Source organism: Acyrthosiphon pisum, chromosome A1 (assembly GCF_005508785.2).
Source record: "Acyrthosiphon pisum isolate AL4f chromosome A1, pea_aphid_22Mar2018_4r6ur, whole genome shotgun sequence".
In the NCBI taxonomy this organism is placed as follows: Eukaryota; Metazoa; Arthropoda; class Insecta; order Hemiptera; family Aphididae; genus Acyrthosiphon; species Acyrthosiphon pisum.
Window position 1 is genome coordinate 130,334,341 of NC_042494.1, and position 6,280 is coordinate 130,340,620.

The window sequence follows — 6,280 nt, forward strand, 5'->3', positions numbered from 1 at the left end:
TTCACTGAATGTTTATATTAGCATTTTCAATACACGAAAAAATGTTAAAAATACTTTGAGTTGTTTTAAACAGTGTTTACAGAAATTTTCAGCTTTCAATTTTTTTAGTTTTTTTTCTATTAATGTCAATTAAATTTTATTCGCTGGGTCAAAAAGCTTGAAAATTTAATAAAAAGCTACTAATATAGTAATATATTGTTACAATGACAGCTGAGAATTATTATAAAAATACATAAAGATCGAATTTTGACAAAATTGGTGCTTCTACGCTACAACTGTCCGATTGTCTTGTTTAATTTTCCGTTTTTCTCCGGTGTGTATGGGACTGTTGTTCGATGACTAATCCAATACTTCTATAAAACCCTTTTTTATTTCCTTGTTTGCAAACTTTAAGCCATTATCAGTTCGTAATACTTGACCTGTATCAGTTTTTACTTTTTATTTCATGTAATAATGTTTCGATTAAATTCTTTATTTCGCTTTTATGGCTTATAAAAATATATGGGTACTGTTCCATTATGCGAATATTATCGTCTTTAAATACCTAATAAAAATATTTTGACACACAAATAGATTCTCTTTCCATTAGTCCACATAAATATAAGCGTGTACCTACTATCTCTGAATATCTCCTACGACTGATGTGGTCGTTTTACCTACTATGCATATAGGCTTAAATGTTTATTAGTGCTGTTTACCAATTACCTACTCATCAATCACAGCAAAAATGGTTTTCCCTATCTGTTAATTGTATATTGTTTTTCAAATATATTAGTAACATACTTTATATTTTGTTGACTTAGCCCATTCATAGACGGCATAGTGTAATATTACTTTATGACTTAGCCATAAATCATAATCTTAATGTTTCTTTGATAATAATATTTACTTGTGGTTCTTCTACCCATATTGAGTGTGATGACTTTGAACTTTAGTTTAAATAGTTTTTCCTGTCTCTCACTTGTAAATTGTACAGACTATCTGTCCGTTTTTTGAAAAAGTGAAAACCCACATTAATTTTTATCTGATGATAATGTTACCTACTAGTGTTAGTATGATAGGTAATAGGGATTAATATTGTAATATTATACTAATTTGACAAACATAATATTATGTGTATATGGAATAATTATTATTATGGCTATAGCCTATAACTTATAAATATAGATACTAATACCATGTCTTAATGTCTTATACAGCCATACAGGTAAGATATAGGTAAGGTAAGTATATTTAAGTAAGTTGTATAAGGTACCATAGACTGTGGTGGCTGAAGGGGCACAACAAATGTTTAAATTGTGAGACCTATTTTTTTTTTTGAGACATGAAGAAACATGTTCATTTTTTTGTTACAAAATTCACAATGGTAGGAATATTTTTTAATTATGATCAAAAAGTATAACCATTGTCAAAACAAAACAAAAAAATACATTTTTCCCATCCATTATACAAGGTAGACAACATACAAATTGTAAAACTATTAACTAATCAGTAATAAATAATTTAAGTTTCTAACAAAATTTAAATAACTGTAACAAGTCGTAAAATAACTAAACACATTTTTGAAATGATAATCGGTAATTGGATATTTTCAGCTAATAAAACAATATTAGATAAAATAGTATTTAATCTGTGATATCACAGCGCAAGACCTGGTAAATGGGCACAACAGTACCATTGCATGTTATGTAGTTATAAAGAATTGATGAACATAATATTATAATGATCATATAATAACTAATTAATAAATGCGTAACTAAAAAAATTACAATTAATCAAAATCTATATGTACTGCAGGGTACACACAATTTTTTTTTATCCTTGCATGATTTTGTTGGAGGCACAATCTGCCGGGGGGGCCAGTGCCCACCCGGCCCCTCCCGTAAACACGCCTATGTAAGGTACTAACCACATGATTCATGGTGGTTACCGCTAGCACATGTGACAACTGTGTGATGTAAATATTATTAATACAATGTATTATAGCTGGTACCTAACAAATAACAATAATATTATTAGTGAAAATATAATCACTTTTATCATTAAAAATATCTAAAAACAATCAAAATGATTGTATAAAAAGCATTCATAAATTTCAATACCTACCATCTATAAAATATATAGAGAATTTATGGACCGCACATGCCTTTGAACAGTTTGAACCTCCTAAGGCATAAATTATCCTGAATAAGAGGTAATTAAATTAATATTATTGATTTTGTTTTAGTCATTTGAACGCTTTGACATTTTTCAAGGTAATCAGTGTAATATTATAAAAGACTGTACAATTTACACCGTTTTGAAAACAAAATTAGACAAAATCAAAAAAAAAAAAATTACATTGTTTTAACTAATATAAATTACAGAGTATTAACTAATTTTTATAAATACATTAAAACGCTTAACTATTATTAATAATATTCAATTATATAATACAATATATTAAAAGCTATAATTTAAATTCTGAAAATTCCATTAAAATAGCATAAATATTATAAAAAAAAAATGTAATGCATATCGCAATTTTACAATAGAAACAGATGTTAACATTTAAATTAGTTATTAATACATTAGTAAGTTATGTACAAACATTAGTTAGTTTGAAAATACTAATTGGTTGTAAGAATGGCATATTGATAGAAAAAAATACAATTTAATGTTGAAAGTTCTTCAGTATTGGATAATAATTTTATTATTATTTTAATAGTAGTTTAGTATTAGTAAATATTTCACAATTTTTTTTAATCCAGGGATGTCCAATGACATCAGTTAGTGGTAATCTAGACTTTGGGACTTTAAGCAAAAGCTTTGAAATTAAATGTCTAGAGCTGTCACTCATATGAGGTTTGAAACCATACATCACAGCACGAATTTTTCTAAACGTTTCTGCCTGTTCTGAGCTCTCAAAAGGTGGTGCTCCACACAAAAATTCATAACATAGCACCCCTAAACACCAATTATCAACATATTCGTTATATGTTTGAGAGTCAACCATCTCTGGTGGTAAATAATCAATAGTACCACACATAGTGTTTCGACTTTTGGATGGTGCATGGACAGACCAACCAAAATCTGCCAACTTAACAACATGATGACTAAACAATAAAAGATTTTCTGGTTTTATATCTCTGTGAATAACACTTTGTGAATGACAATATCTTAAAGCTTCGGCTACTTGTCGTAAATAATATGCAGCTGTTGGGTTCATCAAAACGTTTATGCGGCTGCGCATTTAAATACTTTAAATAATTCACCCTCTTGGGCAAATTCTAAAATTAAATATATTTTCTTTTCATCCCAAAAATAAGTCAGCAATTTTAAAATGTTAGGATGACTAAGATGCGTTTGAATTTCAATTTCTCTTCGCACTTGATGTTCCATGTGATCTTTTACTAATTCTGATTTAAACATCATTTTTAAAGCAACCATATATTCCGTATTTTTTTCCCTTGCAAGATATACACGACCAAATTTCCCACGACCAAGTGGTGTTCCAATTTCAAAATCACTTATTTTCCACTGAGGACTTGAAAGTCGTTTGGAATAAATTTCTTTCATTGTTTTTTCTATGTGTTGAACAACTTCATTTTGAGATCCAATTTCATGTTTTTCTTCAACTACAGCCATTATAAGAATATAATTGTAGATTAGCAAAAATATAAACTGAAACAATAAAAAGAATCTGTTAGAATCCATGAACTAAATGTTATCAATATTAGGTAAAAATCAATAAATTTAAAAAATAGGCATTTTTAGGGAAAATCAAAATGGTACACTAACAACTTTTCACTTTTCACTTTAAAACCAGCATCAAAAACAAATCTGAATTTAATCAGGTTTACTTTAATGACTTTCAAGATAAATATACAAATACTCTAGGGCAGAGAGCCTAAATAATAAATAAATAATTATATAAACAATATATATAAAGGCTCTCTACCCTAGGGTATTTACAAAAGTAAAAAATAATTATAAATGTATACCTAAACATTGTATTTGTTTATAAAATAACGAGTAAAATAACATACCACCAACTACCATTTCTATATTATAGATATAGGAATAAAATCATTAATTAAAGTATACACCATTTATCTACAAAAATTAGTGTTTTAATTTTACAAGTTGAATATAAAGGTACTATTGTAACCAAAAGTAAACATGGAGAGATTAATCTTGATTGTGTTCAAATTAATAGAAGTAAATGAAACTTAAGTTAATGGCAATTTGTTGTAGTTATATTGAGCTCAGTGGAGAAAATCCCTTGGCACAAGGAGCGGGGGGGGGGCACCTATACCCTCTAAATAATTTGTTGGTGATTATAAGTGTATATTACAATGGACCCTAGTAGCCAGTAGAGTTTATATACTTAAAGAATTATATTTTAAATTTAATATTGTATGTTTTTAACCCATAAAGCAGTACTTATCTAAATAGACATGTTTGGAATAAATTATAGATCATTAATGGTAAGTGGGTGGTACATTTCTAGGATTGCCCCTACTGAATAAAAAAATGATTTGAGTGTTGTTTCATTAACGGTGACTGTACTACAAAAGTTTCAGTATATATTTATACTGGATATTTAAAAAAAAAACACCAAAGACCATGTTATTTATAGCTAGATATTTGAATAGGTACATAGGGTTAGAAAAACATACTTATTGTCCCTAGAGAATATGAGCAGCATGCCTGGCTAATCACAGACATACACTAAACCTCCAGTCTTTAAAGTAACATCCCATTTGGGAAAATACACTCACCCACACTCCTGTTTTTAATTAATTTTAAATTTTCTTAAGAGGATATGATACTCGCATGTGTTGTCTCCGTCTTACAAGCGCGTAAATTACCAAATTGTACGCTCAGTAGAACACGTGTAGCACCGTTAGTTTAAAAATGAGTGTGAATTGACCTCTTATAAAATCTAAAGGTAAGATTGTTATGTAGGCAACCTCATGGGCTTTTTATTATATTTTAATTGAACATATTTTGAACATATTAGTCATAACAATAAACAATGAGTATTATAAGTCAGTGTTAATACTTTATAGGAAAAAATCATTAAAACCCGACAGTGTTGGGTTTTTTGAACCCTGATTCATGGACTCTTGTGTACGTTTTCATCATAAAAAGTACTAATAAAATAATTTATCGCAATGGCTAATTACCTGTCCTACGTGAGAGACGAAAGTGAAACAAAGTTTTAAGTCGCCTTCTCGGCAGATTGGCTGTTTTTATTTAACTGCGGTTCAAATGTTCGATCCTTCACGGACCTATGGGTTAAATTGGCACAAAATAAATTTACCTTGTCAACTTGTCATGAAATATGAAGTAATAAATTACATGAATTATTATGAAATAGGAACATGACAAAATAATTTTGATACCATGTCAACTGTTAGGCCGTTAAAGAAATATGGAATTCAAATACCTGTGTGAAATACTGAACTGTACAAAATGTAGATACTAGATAGTTATTTTATCTACGTCGTGATTAAACTTAATGATTTCCAAAGAGAATAAAGATATGGAATTTAACCAACAAGTTCGTACCATCACGATACATCAGTAGTTATCTACCAAGGGGTATTGATACACGAAATCCTAATTATTCAAGTCATCAAAATATAAAGTAGGTAGGTATGTTACTAATATTATTAATATACAGAGTGATCCATTTAAGTGGGTACACTAATTATTTCGAAAAGTATTAATTTTTTTTGAATTTTTTTTTTTAAAACTGTTAGATTTATGCTTTTCTAAAACTCTATACTATTGTAATTTTTTTCACCCTTATATTTATTGGTGAAACCACTATCAACTTTTGATTTTCAAATGGTAACATATAATAATAAATATTATGAATTAATAAAACCATTTTTTTTTTTTTAATTTACGCGTTAACATTTTATTTTTTTGTTGATTGGTTTGCGAGATACAGCTTCTCTAAGTATTGGTGGTTAAAGGAGGTGTTAAAATCGATATCGCTACAAATATCGTTTTTATAGGTATTAGGTACCAGAGGCGGTTTGACATTTTTCAATTGGTGGTTCAACAATAGTTAATACCACCTACCAAAAAGTTATACCCATTAGGTACAAAAACTTTCCTAATTTTTATTAATTTGGTGACAGTTATTATTTTTTTTAAAACATGCTTAATAATTGTGATGATATGATAAATTAAATACCCAATTATAAATAACCAAGTGAAAGAGTCGACATTTTATTATTTTTTTTATTAGTTTTCATCTTTCATAACTGTTTTCTAACTTACA

General features: G+C 28.3%; 1 pseudogene; it reads right to left on the bottom strand.

Annotated features, from left to right (window-relative positions):
- Positions 1-2,442: 2,442 nt before the first annotated feature.
- Positions 2,443-5,458, bottom strand: LOC100162006 (annotated as a pseudogene).
- Positions 5,459-6,280: the final 822 nt, after the last annotated feature.